The following is an 18013-nucleotide window of genomic DNA, read 5'->3' as shown; positions in this document are numbered from 1 at the left end:
TTTAATTGGGTTGTCTTTTTGTTTTTGAGTTGTGGCAATTTTTATATATTCTGGATATTAAACTCTTATCAGATAAATGGTTTCCCAATATTTTCTTCCATTCTTTAGGTTGTCTTTTCACTTTCTTGATAGGGTCCTGTGGTGTACAATTTTGATGATGTCCATTTTATCTATTTTTTCTTTTGTTTCTCATGCATTTGGTATCATGTCTAAGAAATTACTACCAAGTAAAATGTTATGAAGTTTCCCCCTTATGTTTTCTTCTATGAGTTTTATAGTGTTAGCTCTTATGTTTACATCCTAGATCCATTTTGTGTTAATTTTTATATAAAGTGTGAAGAAGAGATCCACTTACATTCTTTTCATGTGGGCATCCAGTTTTTCTAGCACCATTGGTTGAAGAGGCTATTCTTTCTCCATTGAGTGGACTTGGCACCCTTGCCAAAAATCAATTGGCCATAGATAATGAGGGTTTATTTCTGAACTGTGAATTCTATTCCATTAGTCTATATGTCCTTGTGCCAGACCATGCTGTTTTGATTACTGTAGCTTTGTATTAAGTTTTTAAATCAGGAAGTATGAACTCTCCCACTTTGTTCTTTTTAAAGATGGGGTTTGGGCTATTCAGGGCCCCTTACTCTTCCATATAAATTTGATGATTGGTTTTTCCACTTCTGCAAAGAAAGCTGTTGGAATTTTGACTGGGATTGCACTGACTCTGTAAATCACGTTGGGTAGAATTGACATCTTAACAATAATCAGTCTTCGAATCCTTGGGCATTGAATGTTGTTCCATTTATTTAGGTATTCTTTAATTTCTTTCAAAGTTTTGTAGTTTTCTGTGTAAAAGTCTTTTATATTCCTGGTGAATTTATTCCTAGATATTTGATTCTTTCTTTTCTTTTCTTTTCTTTTTTTTTTTACAAAAATCACTTTTTATTTGATACCAACTTAACTTCAGTTGCATCACCTACATTGTACTTATACCCTTCCATCCCCCAACATCTCTTTTGTACTTGTTACAAATTATATCTTTGTGCATTATATGTTCAAAACCATAGATTTACCATTACTTTTTTTTATTTTGAAATAAATTCAAAGTTATAGGAACAGTTGCAAAAATAATACAAACCCCATACACAGAATTCCATCATACCCTGACCTCCCTCCCCCGATACCCCAATCCACCAACTTTAACATGCTGTCACATCGCTATTTCTTTCTTTCCCTCCCTCCCTATCTATCATCCATCATCTATTGCTCTGTCTTCTGAACATACGAGAGCTAGCTGCACACATCCTTGAACAAACACTGTAATTCACGTATACACTTCACATGAACAAGAACATTCTTTTATGCAGTCCCATTAAGCACAGCTAAGAAGTACAAGAGATTCAACAATGATACAAAGCTTACATTCTATATTTCCTTTTCCTTATGTCTCAACTGTGTCCCTTTGAGCCTCCTGTCCTCCATCCTCCAATCCCATCCAGGTTCATCCTTGGCATTCAATTGTCATCTGTTTAGACTATCTTTTATTTTATTTTTTCAATTGTGGAAACATATATACAGCCTAAATCTTCTCATTCCACCCCCTCCCTAGCATTCCATTAGTGGGATTAATCACATTTAGAATGTTGTAATGCTCTTTCCCACCATCCTTTACTAGAAATTTCCCTTCACCTCAAACAGCAACCCTACACTCATTTCTTAACTCCCCATTGCCCCTTCCCCCATTTCTCTTAACCCATACTCTACTTTTCAACTCTATGGTCATATTCTCTGATAATTTCTTTTTGTTTACTGTGGGGCTTAAAATTAACCTCTTAAATCCTTAACAATCTTGTTTTTCTTTGGTACCACCTTCACTTCAATAGGACACATAAACTATGTTCTTATACTCCTCCATTCCCCCACCTTTATATAGTTGTCTAAAATTACATATTTTATGTTGAGTTCAAAACCACTGATTTGTCATTATAGTTTGTGTATTTTATATCATGTAGGAAGTAAATAGTGGAGTTACAATTCAAAAATTATTGTCTTCTATTTGTATTCCATTGTGGTCAGAGAATGTGCTTTGAATATATTCAATTTTTTTTTAATTTATTGAGGCTTGTTTTATGATCCAGCTTATGATCCCTTCTGGAGAAAGATCCGTGATCACTAGAGAAAAATGATTGTCCTGGTGATTTGGGATGTAAGGTTCTATATATGTGTGTTAAAATTCTCTGTATCTCTTTCTCCTTTCTTTGTTTCTTTGTCAGCAGGGCTTCCTTTAGTATCTGAAGTAGGGCAGATTATTGGCAAAGTCTCTCAGCATTTGTTTGTCTGTGAAAAAATTAAGCTCTCCCTCAAATTTGAAGGAGAGTTTTGCTGGATAAAGTATTCTTGGCTGGAAATTTTTCTCACTCAGAATTTTAAATATGTCATGCCACTGCTTTCTCGCCTCCATGGTGGCTGCTGAGTAGTCACAACTTAGTATTATATTGTTTCCTTTGTATGTGGTGAATTTCTTTTCTCTTGCTGCTTTCAGAACTTGCTCCTTCTCTTCAGTATTTGGGAGTCTGATCAGAATATGTCTTGGAGTGGGTTTATTTGGATTTATTCTATTTGGAGTTCACTGGGCATTTATGCTTTGTGTATTTATATTGTGTAGAAGGTTTGGGAAGTTTTCCCCAACAATTTCTTTGAATACTCTTTCTAGACCTTTACCCTTCTCTTCCCCTTCTGGGACACCAATGAGTCTTAAGTTTGGATGTTTTATTTTATCTATCTTATCCCTGAGATCCATTTTGATTTTTTTGATTTTTTTCTCCATTCTTTCTTTTGTTCTTTCATTTTCTGTTCTGCGGACTTCTAGGACATTGAGATGTTGTTCAACTTCATACATCACTTCATATATTATTGTACACTTGTGTTTGTTTGACTTCTTTGTGACCACTTCCACAAAAGAAAAGCAATGTTTATCTAGCTCACTATTTTATTCCCAGGGATTAACACATCAAATGACATCTAGATAGCTTAATACACATTTTTGAATAAAATGAAATAATATAATGCATCACATCAATAGATTTTTTCTGTTGAACTATTCTTAGAACAAACTGAACTTAGTCATATTATTCTTTTGATATTTGCACACCAAGATTTTTTGCAACTGTTTTCTAAAGTGAGTTCATTCTTTGCTTTCATATGGGATGCTTTGCTTGAATTAAGCTAGATAAAATGAATATCTGTCTTTTGAAAGTGTATAAATAATATGGAAGTATGTGATCTTTGAAGGTCTAAAAGAACTTCTCAATAAAGCCAGCTGGGCCTATATACTGTCAGGTCTTATTAAACTTCTCTCATTTCTTTCATGATTATTGGCATATTTAGCTTTTCTACTTCTTCTTGTAGAAAGACAACTTGTCTGTTTTATTTAGATTTACAAAAATTTGGCAAGAGTTGTATATCAAAATATCTTATAATTTAAAAATCTATCCCATGTCTGATATGACCCCTTTCTCAATCCTAATGGTTTCTTTGTTGTTTTCTTTTTCAAGTTTGGTTTTCTCCAGATTTTTCCCATTAGATTTTTTTTTCAATTTCCCTGTTGTCTTTATCTTTTTTAACTTTTTATTTTGAAATATTTTCAAACTTCTAGAACAGTTGAAAAACAATACAAACCCCATACAGAGAACCCCAACATACCCCCACACTCCCAGATACTAAGAGGCACCAATTTCAACCTTTTACCACCTTTGCTATTTCATTCTATCTATTATCTATCATCTATTTATCTATTTTCTGAACATACAACAGAAAATTGCACACATATTCCTTGAGCAATAATACGTCCATGTATTTTTAATTGTGGAAACATGTATACAAAATAAATCTTCCCATCCAAACCCTCCTAAGCATACAATTTAGTGGGATTAATAACATCCACAATGTTGCAGTACCCTTACCACCATCCATTACTAGAACTTTCAGTTCACCCAAACAGAAACCCTAAACTTGCTGTGCATTTACGCCCCATTGCCCTTCCTCCCACCCCTGGTAACCTGTACTGTACTTTCTGTCTGTACGAGTTTGCATATTCTCTGTGTTTTGTTTATAATATAAAGACAGTATCCACGTGCTTTATTTCTCACAGTTAGCCTGACAAATGAACATTATTCAAGAACATACCATATACACGGATGAGAAGAAACATACAAAATGTTTTAAATGATGCATGACAAAATCCAGCAGTATAAAAGAATGCATGTGAACTCTTGCTCACTGTGCAGACTAAATTTAATCACTTGTTTAAATAGTAATAAAAATACAATCTTTTACGGATCTTTGCAGACTGTAAAAGAGGGAAATTATTGCCATATATATGATTTTTATATTAGGCAGTTTTTTTGTTGAGTTGCACTGACAACTCCAAATACAGAGGCAGAAGGCTGTGTATTTTAAAGGAATTAATGTTGTGAATTAGAGACTTTCACCATAGTTTGTAAATATCACATGATCATCTCATATAACATTACATTTAAAAAATCTGAGTGATACTTTTATAACACTCACACACCATGAGCTGGTTAAGGAAGCAATGCCACAGTTGCCTCCTGAAGTGCTTCCCTGTTGGTAATAAGGATTAGACATCAATATGGTTAAGCAGCTCCAATTTACTAACGACCATCAGTGGCCACCACTGGGACAGTGAGTTCTTTCAGAGTGTATATCCTAGAAGCAAACACCATCATTGGTTAAAACTTTAGCTAAAGAAGTCAGTTTCTGTGCTGAAATCTATTTTCACAATAAAACTGAAAGCTACTAAATTGTTTTTATATAAATATTTTGTCTTCTCATTATCATATTTACAATCGACTTCTCTGAAACCTTTGGAATTTACTCTCTTTAATGTGTACTCCATCTCACACATTAAAATCACCACCTAAAAAGGCTTTAAGGTGGTGGTGAAAAATTCACCATGAAAACCCTTTGCTTACCAGGAATGTTCAGCCACTGAACAGTGATCTAGAGCCACAACGGTGCCGAGCTGTACTTGACGAGAACACTCAGGAAGCTGTCATGTTGTGAGCGTCATTTCAGGGAAAGCAGAGAATCTTTCCACACTATGCACATAATTAATGATGCCATTGCTATGTGTTGAAGAGCAGTAGTAAATGATGGTCTCTTCCATGTCATTTGTTTGCTGGAAAGTAGTTTGGGTCAAGACAATTATAATTGGTGCCCTGGGACACACAGTAGTTTCTAAGAATGTCTCTGATCTATAAATAGGTTCTAATTGGTAATCTTCCTTGTGAATATCTGTTTCATGTAGGCAGTCTAAACAAGAGTCACAGAAATCCAAAGACATATCTGGAGGACAATCCTGGCAGTGCCACCGAACACCCTGTGGATAGGTTCTGTGCCAGTTATCACCCTTGAAGTCCACATGTTGCACAAAGCCACTTTCAGCACGGCTCTGCTGAAATTTCTGCTTCTTTAACTTTTTAAATTGTAATATTCTTTATATTCAGGTAAATTCCTATATATAATAGGAATACTTTCTTCATCTGATGCTTCCTTGACAGTCATATTCATGTGGCTATGAAAAAGGTTCAGTCATCATTTTCATCCATATACACTGGAGGTTGTTGGGATGTCATGTTAGGAAGGTTTAAAGAGATGCTTCTTAAGAGGATGCTGTTGTCCGCTTGTTGAAGACTTTTTGGAGTACATATATAAGTACATATGTGCCGGTTTGAGTGTATTGTGTCCCCCAAATGCCATTATCTTTGTAGTCTTGTGTGGGGCAGAAGTTTTTGGTGCTGGTTGGATTTGCTTGAAATGTGCCCCACCCAGCTGTCGGTGATAATTTTGATGAGATGTTCCCATGGAGGCTTGGCCCCACCCATTCAGGGTGGGCCTTGATCAGTGGAGCCATATAAAACATGCTGACTCAAAGAGACTGGATGGAGTGCAGCTGTGAGTGATGTTATTTGAAGAGGAGCAAGCTTGCTAGAGAGGAATGTCCTGGGAGAAGCCATTTTGAAACCAGAACTTTGGAGCAGACGCCAGCCATGTGCCTTCCCAGCTAACAGAGGTTTTCCGGACGCCATTGGCCATCTCCAGTGAAGGTACCCAATTACTGATGTGTTACCTTGGACGTTTTGTGGCCTTAAGACTGTAACTGTGTAGTGAAATAAACCCCCATTTTATAAAAGCCTATCCATCTCTGGTGTTTTGCATTCTGCAGCATTAGCAAACTAGAACAACATATATAAGTTTGGTGTTCTGCCTGGGACTGGAATGCCAGCTTTAGTCAGCTTTATGAAATACTTCTGCACTTGGCTGGCCACCTGTTTTGCTGTCCTATTGCCCAGTTCATCTGCTATCTTCTGCCAGCATCAAGATTTTACTTCTTCAGGAGGGTATTTCAGGAGTAGCTGTTCAAGCTTTTTTCTGTTCTATACTCCACAACTGGTTAAATGTTTCAGGTTTGGTATTATCACACAGGCATCCTCTTATCATCTGAGGACGACTGTTTGAGCCTTCTAGACCATCACTCAAAGGCAACATATAGTATGAAAAGGACTCCCCATCCTCCTTAGGGTCTAAAGGACTTTTTGGTCTAGCAGGTAAACCTACTTTATCAAAAACTAATTTAACTGTCCTAGTATGTCTTTTTTGGTTTTTAAATTCTCTTTCAAAGTTCCCAAGGCTATTGGTGTATCGGTCGCATGCAATCTCAGGCAACTGAACAATTCTCTGTGGATAAGAAGCCCTATATCAGCCCTCTTCTGAAGTTTTTCCACAAATCCAATGGGATTTTTTAGTGCTTCTCTCTGGTGTCTGCCTAAACTTTCAAGGTCTTGAACTGCTTGAGAATGCAGCAATCATCTGTAACAGTCTCTGGTAATCTGATAATCTTTGTTGCGTTTCAGTGCCACATGATGTGATTCAAAGTAATAAACATCAGGATCACCATCTTGTCTTCTATAATGTGCTGACTGGCACTCTCTTTGGCAGATGGCAAATGCCCGATATTGAGTCTTGCCTCTGAAGGTGGCTTACTTAGACCTTCCATAATTTTCAGAGTCAGAACATATCCCTTTTTCATTCTGAGATATTTCATCTGGATTTGTATGAGACTCACTTATTTTACCACTAACAGTTGCATTCGTTTCATTGGGACTAAGATTATCCTCCTCATATTGTCCATTTTCTCTGCAAGGAGAACTGTTTTTAGTGGGACGAATTCTGGTAGGGGCCCCCCTTTGTGGTGAAGTTCATGGGGTATAATGATGTTCTGGAGGTTCTGCTAAAGACATCATTTGAGCTGAAACACAGTCTACAACAGAAGGTGGTTCTGGTTCTCCAGAGACTGGCACACTCTTAAGATTTGTGTCCAGGACATTATTGGTGTTTTCATTACACTGTTCTTTTGAGGCACTGTTGTCTCCCACCACATCTACTTCCTCCTCAGAGTCCCTTAAAGATGACCAAATTTCAGAAAAGGGCCCCACAGCTGGCTCAGTAGTTAGCCATAGTATGGCTGCTTCCCGATCTACTCATGTTACAAGATCAGCCATGGGGTTAAACGGCTTGGATGAATCTTTTTGTGGTAGAACTTTAAGGAACTGTAGTATTGCTCATCCTGAAGGAATCTCTTCTCACTCTCAGGTACAATTAAGATCACCAAAGAAGATCCGTGGGTGGGCTAGCAGTTACTATTTTGTGGTCCACCAATTTGCTCTTCTGAATTTGTGCAAGGCATGTTATGGTCTATATGACTGTCTTCCTTCCTACTATCTAGGAACATTGAAGTTTGGATATCCAAATCCCCATTTCCAGATACTGATTTTTCCTGCAACACATAGGAATCAGTGCTATTTTGTTTAGTGTTCCCTTCAAGCTGACAGTCATCACAGCTGAATTATTGTCACCAGCACCACTGACAGCCAAATAGCCTACGAATTCTTCAGCTACTGCAGAATTAAGTGACCCTTCCTCCTCACCTTTTTAATTTCCCCTTTCTTACCATCATCCAGTATAAGACATCAACAAGCTCATTTAGTCTCTTGAAAATCTGCATAATTGTCAACTACTATGCTCCTCTGTTTTACTGATTCCTTGTCTGATTTTATAGGTGAATCTTCTTCTGAACTGTTTGGTACTTCAGATCTTAGACAATGCTTAATTCTTTTTAAAACTGGTAAAACAGGTTCTGTTTGCCTTCTCTCACAATTTTCTATAACCTGCCTTTCTATGTTATCCTTTTCCAAAGAAGAAAGTCCTCTTTTCCTAGGGTTTACCCATGATTCTCAAGTACTTTGCTGTGTTAAGTCTTTGGTACTTCATTACTATTTCCTTTCTGAATTTGCACAGGCCCTAGTCTCTTCTTTGGTGATCTTGATTGTACCTGAGAATGAGAAGAGATTCCTTCAGGATGAGCAATGCTACAATTCCTTAAAGCTCTACCACAAAAAGATTCATCCAAAAGATCACCCCATGGCTGATCTTGTAACACGAGTAGATCTGGAAGCAGCCATACAATGGGAAGTCCCTACAATATGGTCATTGTGATCCACTCATTGGGAAACCTGTACAACCAAAGATCTATCAATGTGGAAATATTATCCCTTTTCCTTATATCCTGAAGAGTTGGAGCTATCATCTAGAATAGAGCTTAAGCATCAGGATTTCAGACTTTCACCTGTAACCATGGAGTATATGAAAACTTCCTAAATTCCTTTCATTTTACAAGTGTTTCAACTAGTATTTGATTCTCAAGAATCTGTATTTATCTGTCATCACTGTAAATGTCCATGTTACATTGAACCTCAGGTATTAATTATTTATATGCCTGTACTAGCACAACTTGATATCTTCCATGTGGGGCTGGACACCACAGGCTAGTTGAAGAGGCACCACCACTGTGGCCAATCTCTGCCCCCACCATGGCACTTGCTAAGGTCTCTCTATGATTTTTGTGTGTGGCTACCATGGGACTTAAATTTAACATCCTAAATCTCTAACAATCTCATTTGCTTTGATGCCAACTTAATTTCAAGAGCATACATAAACTATGTTCCTATACCTCTTTGTTCCTGCACCTGTTTGTAGATCTTTTCACAGATTACATATTTATACATTATGATTACAAAACCACTGATTTATTTTTACATTTTATGCAGTTGCATTTTAGATCTTGTAGGAAGTAAAATGTGGACTTAAAAATCAAGAATACAACAGTATAGTATTTATATTTACCCATGTCATTATCTTTATTGGAGATCTTTATTTCTCCATGTGACTTCAGTCAATTGTCTAGTGTCCCTTCCTTTAAACCTGCTTAACTCCCTTCAGCATTTCTTGTAGTGTTGATCTAGAGGTGATGAACTTCCTCATCTTTTATTTGTCTGGGAATGTCTTAATCCTTCCCTCATTTTTTTTTTTTTTTTAAACTAAAAAGGTTTGTATTTATTAGAACAGATACAGTCTGAATAACAAGGGGTTTAGTGGGAATTTTACTGATCTTCTGATGATATTTGCATTAACTGCAGGAGTCGATTATTCCTAACCAGAATAGTTGGAAGCAACTCGGAGCAGGGAGTGAGCATTGGGAGACAATAGTGTCTACCTAGCTTTTCTTCTTTTCATTTTCTTTTAAAAGCTAATCTATATGATTGGTAAAGAAAAATACACAAGGCTTCAATTGTATTTTTTTTTTTAAATCATTTTATTGAGATATATTCACATACCACGCAGTCATACAAAACAAATCGTACTTTCGATTGTTTACAGTATCATTACATAGTTGTACATTCATCACCTAAATCAATCCCTGACACCTTCATTAGCACACACACAAAAATAACAAGAATAATAATTAGAGTGAAAAAGAGCAATTGAAGTAAAAAAGAACACTGGGTACCTTTGTCTGTTTGTTTCCTTCCCCTATTTTTCTACTCATCCATCCATAAACTAGACAAAGTGGAGTGTGGTCCTTATGGGTTTCCCAATCCCATTGTCACCCCTCATAAGCTACATTTTTATACATCTGTCTTCGAGATTCATGGGTTCTGGGTTGTAGTTTGATAGTTTCAGGTATCCACCACCAGCTACCCCAATTCTTTAGAACCTAAAAAGGGTTGTCTAAAGTGTGCGTAAGAGTGCCCACCAGAGTGACCTCTCGGCTCGTTTTGGAATCTCTCTGCCACTGAAGCTTATTTCATTTCCTTTCACATCCCCCTTTTGGTCAAGAAGATGTTCTCCGTCCCACGATGCCGGGTCTACATTCCTCCCCGGGAGTCATATTCCACGTTGCCAGGGAGATTCACTCCCCTGGGTGTCTGATCCCACGTAGGGGGGAGGGCAGTGATGTCACCTTTCAAGTTGGCTTAGCCAGAGAGAGAGGGCCACATCTGAGCAACAAAGAGGCATTCAGGAGGAGACTCTTAGGCACAAATATAGGGAGGCCTAGCCTCTCCTTTGCAGCAACCGTCTTCCCAAGGGTAAAACTTATGGTAGAGGGCTCAACCCATCAAACCACCAGTCCCCTATGTCTGTGGTCATGTTAGCAACCATGGAGGTGGGGTAGGCGAATACCCCTGCATTCTCCACAGGCTCCTCAAGGGGGCACTACATCTTTTTTTTTTTTTCCTTGTTTTTCTTTTTTTTTTTTTTTAACTTTCCCTTCTTTTTTTAAATCAACTGTATGAAAAAAAAAGTTAAAAACAAAACAAACATACAATAAAAGAACATTTCAAAGAGACCATAACAAGGGAGTAAGAAAAAGACAACTAACCTAAGATAACTGCTTAACTTCCAACATGTTCCTACTTTACCCCAAGAAAGTTACATAATATAGCAACATTTCTGTGAACTTGTTCCTACTATATCCATCAGAAATTAACAGACCATAGTCATTTCTGGGCATCCCCAGAACGTTAAATAGCTTATCTGTTCTTCTTGGATTATTGTTCCCCCTTCCTTAATTGCTCTCTACTGCTAGTTCCCCTACATTCTACATTATAAACCATTTGTTTTACATTTTTCAAAGTTCACATTAGTGGTAGCATATAATATTTCTCTTTTTGTGCCTGGCTTATTTCGCTCAGCATTATGTCTTCAAGGTTCATCCATGTTGTCATATGTTTCACGAGATCGTTCCTTCTTACTGCCGCGTAGTATTCCATAGTGTGTATATACCACATTTTATTTATCCACTCATCTGTTGAAGGACAATTGGGTTGTTTCCATCTCTTGGCAATTGTGAATAATGCTGCTATGAACATTGGCGTGCAGATATCTGTTCGTGTCACTGCTTTCCGATCCTCCGGGTATATACCGAGAAGTGCAATCGCTGGGTCGAATGGTAACTCTATATCTAGTTTTCTAAGGAACTGCCAGACTGACTTCCAGAGTGGCTGAACCATTATACAGTCCTACCAACAATGAATAAGAGTTCCAATTTCTCCACATCCCCTCCAGCATTTGTAGTTTCCTGTTTGTTTAATGGCAGCCATTCTAACCGGTGTTAGATGGTATCTCATTGTGGTCTTAATTTGCATCTCTCTAATAGCTAGTGAAGCTGAACATTTTTTCATGTGTTTCTTGGCCATTTATATTTCCTCTTCAGAGAACTGTCTTTTCATATCTTTTGCCCATTTTATAATTGGGCTGTCTGTACTATTGTCATTGAGTTGTAGGATTTCTTTGTATATGCAAGATATCAGTCTTTTGTCAGATACATGGTTTCCAAAAATTTTTTCCCATTGAGTTGGCTGCCTCTTTACCTTTTTGAGAAATTCCTTTGAGGTGCAGAAACTTCTAAGCTTGAGGAGTTCCCATTTATCTATTTTCTCTTTTGTTGCTTGTGCTTTGGGTGTAAAGTCTAGGAAGTGGCCGCCTAATACAAGGTCTTGAAGATGTTTTCCTACATTATCTTCTAGGAGTTTTATGGTACTTTCTTTTATATTGAGATCTTTGGTCCATTTTGAGTTAATTTTTGTGTAGGGGGTGAGGTAGGGGTCCTCTTTCATTCTTTTGGATATGGATATCCAACTCTCCCAGCCCCATTTGTTGAAAAGACCATTATGGCTCAGTTCAGTGACTTTGGGGGCCTTATCAAAGATCAGTCGGCCATAGATCTGAGGGTCTATCTCTGAATTCTCAATTCGATTCCATTGATCTATATGTCTGTCTTTGTGCCAGTACCATGCTGTTTTGGCAACTGTGGCTTTATAATAAGCTTCAAAGTCAGGGAGTGTAAGTCCTCCCACTTCGTTTTTCTTTTTTAGGGTGTCTTTAGCAATTCGAGGCATCTTCCCTTTCCAAATAAATTTGATAACTAGCTTTTGCAAGTCTGCAAAGTAGGTTGTTGGAATTTTGATTGGGATTGCATTGAATCTGTAGATGAGTTTGGGTAGAATTGACATCTTAATGACATTTAGCCTTCCTATCCATGAACATGGAATATTTTTCCATTTTTTAAGGTCCCCTTCTATTTCTTTTAGTAGAGTTATGTAGTTTTCTTTGTATAGGTCTTTTACATCTTTGGTTAAGTTTATTCCTAGGTACTTGATTTTTTTAGTTGCTATTGAAAATGGTATCTTTTTCTTGAGTGTCTCTTCAGTTTGTTCATTTCTAGCATATAGAAACATTACTGACTTATGTGCATTAATCTTGTATCCCGCTACTTTGCTAAATTTGTTTATTAGCTCTAGTAGCTGTATCGTTGATTTCTCAGGGTTTTCTAGATATAAGATCATATCATCTGCAAACAATGACAGTTTTACTTCTTCTTTTCCAATTTGGATGCCTTTTATTTCTTTGTCTTGCCGGATTGCCCTGGCTAGCACTTCCAGCACAATGTTGAATAACAGTGGTGACAGCGGGCATCCTTGTCTTGTTCCTGATCTTAGAGGGAAGGCTTTCAGTCTCTCACCATTGAGTACTATGCTGGCTGTGGGTTTTTCATATATGCTCTTTATCATGTTGAGGAAGTTTCCTTCAATTCCTACCTTTTGAAGTGTTTTTATCAAAAAGGGATGTTGGATTTTGTCAAATGCTTTTTCAGCATCTATTGAGATGATCAATTGATTTTTCCCTTTCGAGTTTTTAATGTGTTGTAATACATTGATTGTTTTTCTTATGTTGAACCATCCTTGCATGCCTGGAATGAACCCCACTTGGTCATGGTGTATGATTTTTTTAATGTGTCTTTGGATTCGATTTGCAAGTATTTTGTTGAGGATTTTTGCATCTATATTCATTAGGGAGATTGGCCGGTAGTTTTCCTTTTTTGTAGCATCTTTGCCTGGTTTTGGTATTAGATTGATGTTAGCTTCATAAAATGAGTTAGGTAGTGTTCCATTTTTTTCAATGTTTTGAAAGAGTTTGAGTAAGATTGGTGTCAGTTCTTTCTGGAAAGTTTGGTAGAATTCCCCTGTGAAGCCATCTGGCCCTGGGCATTTATTTGTGGGAAGATTTTTGATGACTGATTGGATCTCTTTGCTTGTGATGGGTTGGTTGAGGTCTTCTATTTCTTCTCTGGTCAGTCTAGGTTGTTTATATGTTTCCAGGAAATTGTCCATTTCTTCTACATTATCCAGTTTGTTGCCATACAGTTGTTCATAATATCCTCTTATAATTTTTTTAATTTCTTCAGGATCTGCAGTTATGTCACCTTTTTCATTCATTATTTTGTTTATATGGGTCTTCTCTCATTTTGATTTTGTCAGTCTAGCTAGGGGCTTGTCAATCTTGTTGATCTTCTCAAAGAACCAACTTTTGGTGATATTTATCCTCTCTATTGTTTTTTTTGTTCTCTATGTCATTTATTTCTGCTTTAATCCTTGTTATTTCTTTTCTTCTACTTGGTTTAGGATTGGTTTGCTGTTCATTTTCTAGCTTCTTCAGTTGATCCATTAGTTCTTTGATTTTGGCTCTTTCTTCCTTTTTAATATATGCGTTTAGTGCTATAAATTTCCCCCTTAGCACTGCTTTTGCTGCATCCCATAGGTTTTGGTATGTTGTGTTCTCATTTTCATTCGTCTCTATATATTTAGCAATTTCTCTTGCTATTTCTTCTTTAACCCACTGATTGTTTAGGAGTGTGTTGTTTAACCTCCAGGTATTTGTGAATTTTCTAAGTCTCTGATGGTTATTGACTTCTAATTGTATTCCATTGTGGTCAGAGAATGTGCTTTGAATAATTTCAATCTTTGTAAATTTATTGAGGCTTGTTTTATGTCCCAGCATATGGTCTATTCTGGAGAAAGTACCATGGGCACTAGAAAAGTATGTGTATCCTGGTGATTTGGGGTGTAATGTCCTGTATATGTCTGTTAAATCTAATTCATTTATCAGATTGTTTAGGTTTTCAATTTCCTTATTGGTCTTCTGTCTGGTTGATCTATCTACAGGAGAGAGTGATGTGTTGAAGTCTCCCACAATTATTGTGGAAACATCAATTGCTTCCTTTAGTTTTGCCAGTGTTTCTCTCATGTATTTTGTGGCACCTTGATTGGGTGCATAGACATTTACGATTGTTATTTCTTCTTGCTGAATTGCCCCTTTTATTAGTATGTAGTGGCCTTCTTTGTCTCTCAAAACATCCCTGCATTTGAAGTCTATTTTATCTGAGATTAATATTGCTACACCTGCTTTCTTTTGGCTGTAGCTTGCATGAAATAATTTTTTCCATCCTTTCACTTTCAGTTTCTTTGTGTCCCTGTGTCTAAGATGAGTCTCTTGTATGCAACATATTGATGGTTCATTTTTTTTGATCCATTCTGCGAATCTATATCTTTTAATTGGGGAGTTTAATCCATTTACATTCAACGTTAGAACCGTGAAGGCATTTCTTGAATCGGCCATCTTATCCTTTGGTTTATGTTTGCCATATTTTTCCCTCTCTCTATTAATATCCTTTATTGTACCCATACCGAATCTCTTTAGTACTGAACCTTTCTCCAAGTCTCTCTGTCCTGTCTTTGTTTCTCTGTCTGTAGGGCTCCCTTTAGTATCTCCAGTAGGGCAGGTCTCTTGTTAGCAAATTCTCTCGGCATTTCTTTGTCTGTGAAAAATTTAAGCTCTCCCTCAAATTTGAAGGAGAGCTTTGCTGGATAAAGTATTCTTGGCTGGAAATTTTTCTCACTCAGAATTTTAAATATATCGTGCCACTGCCTTCTCGCCTCCATGGTGGCTGCTGAGTAGTCACTACTTAGTCTTATGCTGTTTCCTTTGTATGTGGTGAATTGCTTTTCTCTTGCTGCTTTCAGAACTTGCTCCTTCTCTTCTGTGTTTGTCAGTGTGATCAGTATATGTCTCGGAGTGGGTTTATTTGGATTTATTCTATTTGGAGTTCGCTGAGCATTTATGATTTGTGTATTTATGTTGTTTAGAAGATTTGGGAAGTTTTCCCCAACAATTTCTTTGAATACTCTTCCTAGACCTTTACCCTTTTCTTCCCCTTCTGGAACACCAATGAGTCTTATATTTGGACGTTTCATATTATCTATCATATCCCTGAGGTCCATTTCGATTTTTTCAATTTTTTTCCCCATTCTTTCTTTTATGCTTTCATTTTCCATTCTGTCATCTTCCAGGTCACTGATTCGTTGTTCAACTTCCTCTAGTCTTGTACTATGAGTGTCCAGAATCTTTTTAATTTGGTCAACAGTTTCTTTAATTTCCATAAGATCATCCATTTTTTTATTTAGTCTTGCAATGTCTTCTTTATGCTCTTCTAGAGTCTTCTTGATTTCCTTCATATCCCGTACTATGGTCTCATTGTTCATCTTTAGTTCTTTGAGTAGCTGCTCTATGTGCTGTGTCTCTTCTGGTCTTTTGATTTGGGTGCTTGGGCTTGGGTTATCCATATTGTCTGGTTTTTTCATATGCTTTATAATTTTCTGTTGTTTTTGGCCTCGTGGCATTTGCTGAACTTGATAGGGTTCTTTTAGGGTTTGTAGACCTATTGAAGTCCTTATCTCTAATTTATCAGATCTACAGCTTCGTGGAGTACACTTTCTCTAACTACCAGCAGGTGGCGTCCACGAGCCACCTGTTCTCCACAAGCCAGTTCTCCCCTGCTTAGCCTTTTTGGTGAGTGGGGGAGTGAGTCTTGTGGGGCCCAATTGGTGTACCAAGCTTGCGTGTGTAGTTGGTGTTGCCTGCCCTGTATGTGGGGCGTGTTTCTGGGCAGTCGGGGAGGGGGGGTGGCCCTAACAATCAAATCTCCCTGATGATCCTAGAGTTTTAATGCTGCTGCAATAGTCTAATCCTTCAGTTCAGTCCTGCCACAGTTTGTCTCTGCCACTGACCCACAAGTCTTTGGTATTGGCGTATGGCTCCTGAGACTTGCAAGTGGGCCCCTCTTCCAGGCTGTGCACCCCGGGTCCTCTGTTGAGGGATGACTGTGCTATGTCACAGGTGAGTGCCGTCCCCCCAGGGAAGTTCTGGGCTGCTGGGCTGTGTAGGGAGGCTCCCAGTCTGCTGAAATGATGGCTGAATGGGGCTTTGTTAATTCACACTGCTCCACCTTCCCAGCTCTGGGACAATCAGCTAAGGTTGAAGGGAAGGCTAATGTCCACGCCCAGTTTTGTGGTGTGTGCCTGTTATTTGAAGCACTTCCGTCACACTGGGTTGTCTGGGGCAGCTCTGGGCTATGGGGCTGGCGATGGGCAGGAGTGTTTCCTGTCCACCAGGATGGTGGCTGTGAGCGGACACCCCCCTTTTCTTGGGAAGTTGTGGTGTTTAGTGAATTTTCCCAGCCACTGGATTATTGCCTTTTGTCTCAGAGCTCTCTTAGTTCTGCTCTTGACTTGACATGCCCAAATTGCAATTCTTTGAAGCTTTCTGTATTGGGCTTCTTAGAGTAATTGTTTTAGAAAAAGTAAAAAGGATTAAAAAAAAAAAAAAAAAAAAAGGGCCCAAAAAAAGGGCCCTCCTCAGAGATCTAATGGGTTATTGAAATGCTAATAGACACAGCAACCAGGGCCATTAAGGAAAGGTCCACAGGGCAGAGAGATCAGCTTTTCTTCGGGATTTGCATATGCGCCTCAAGGCCTGAGCTCCGCCCTTCCCCTTTCTGTGTTCACCAGAACTCCAAAAATCCTCTGCTTTTATTTTGGAGTTTTTTGTGTTTTTTTTTTTTTTTTTTTTTCTATGCCTGTCTCCTCTCTGCTGGGCTGGCAGCTCTCAGATTCTCTGGTGTCTGGTCTCAGTCTATCTATGGTTGGAATCTGGATCAGTAGAATGAGTTTCTGATAAGAGCAGCCACTGCAGTTCTCCCTTCTCCTTCCTGGAGCTGACAGCCCCTCCTCCCACGGGACTGAGCCTGGCAGGGAGGGGCGCGGGTCCCCTGGCCGCAAAAACTTACAGATTTCGCTGATCTCAGCAGTTCGACATTTTCATGAGTGTTGTATGAAGTATGCCCAAAGACAGATTGCTCTGTGGTGTCCAGTCCACGCAGTTCCTGGCTTTTTACCTACTTTCCTGGAGGAGTAACTAAAACTTACAGCTCACCAGTCTGCCATCTTGCCCCGCCTCCTCCCTTCCCTCATTTTTGAAAGACAGTTTTGCTGGGTAGAGAATTCTTGATGGGCAATTTTTTGCTTTCAGCACTTTAAATATATCTTCCCATTGCCTTCTTGCCTCCATGATTTCTGATGAGAAATCAGCACTTAATCTTATTGAGTGTCCCTTGTATTGTGACTCATTGCTTCCTTGTGGCTTTCAGAATTCTATTTTTGGCATTTGATGGTTTAATAATATGGCATAATATGGGTCTGTTTTGTATTTTTGTCCTTTTTGAGTTTGTTGAACATCTTGGATGTGTATATTCATATTTTTCATTAAATTTGGGATGTTTTCAGCCATTTTTTTTTTAAGTATTCTCTCTGCCCCTTCTCTCTTTCTTTTCCTTCTGGGACTTCACAAGGCATATATTGGTATCCTTAATGGTGTTCCACAAATTCTTCAGGCTCTGATTCCTTTCTTCATTCTTTCCTCTTTC

At 38.2% G+C, this 18013-nt stretch overlaps 1 pseudogene; it reads right to left on the bottom strand.

The window, feature by feature from the left end:
• Positions 1-5183: 5183 nt before the first annotated feature.
• LOC119535087 lies at positions 5184-8537 on the bottom strand (annotated as a pseudogene).
• Positions 8538-18013: the final 9476 nt, after the last annotated feature.

This window comes from Choloepus didactylus, chromosome 5 (assembly GCF_015220235.1).
Source record: "Choloepus didactylus isolate mChoDid1 chromosome 5, mChoDid1.pri, whole genome shotgun sequence".
NCBI lineage: Eukaryota > Metazoa > Chordata > Mammalia > Pilosa > Megalonychidae > Choloepus > Choloepus didactylus.
This window is presented reverse-complemented; position numbering and strand designations above follow the sequence as displayed.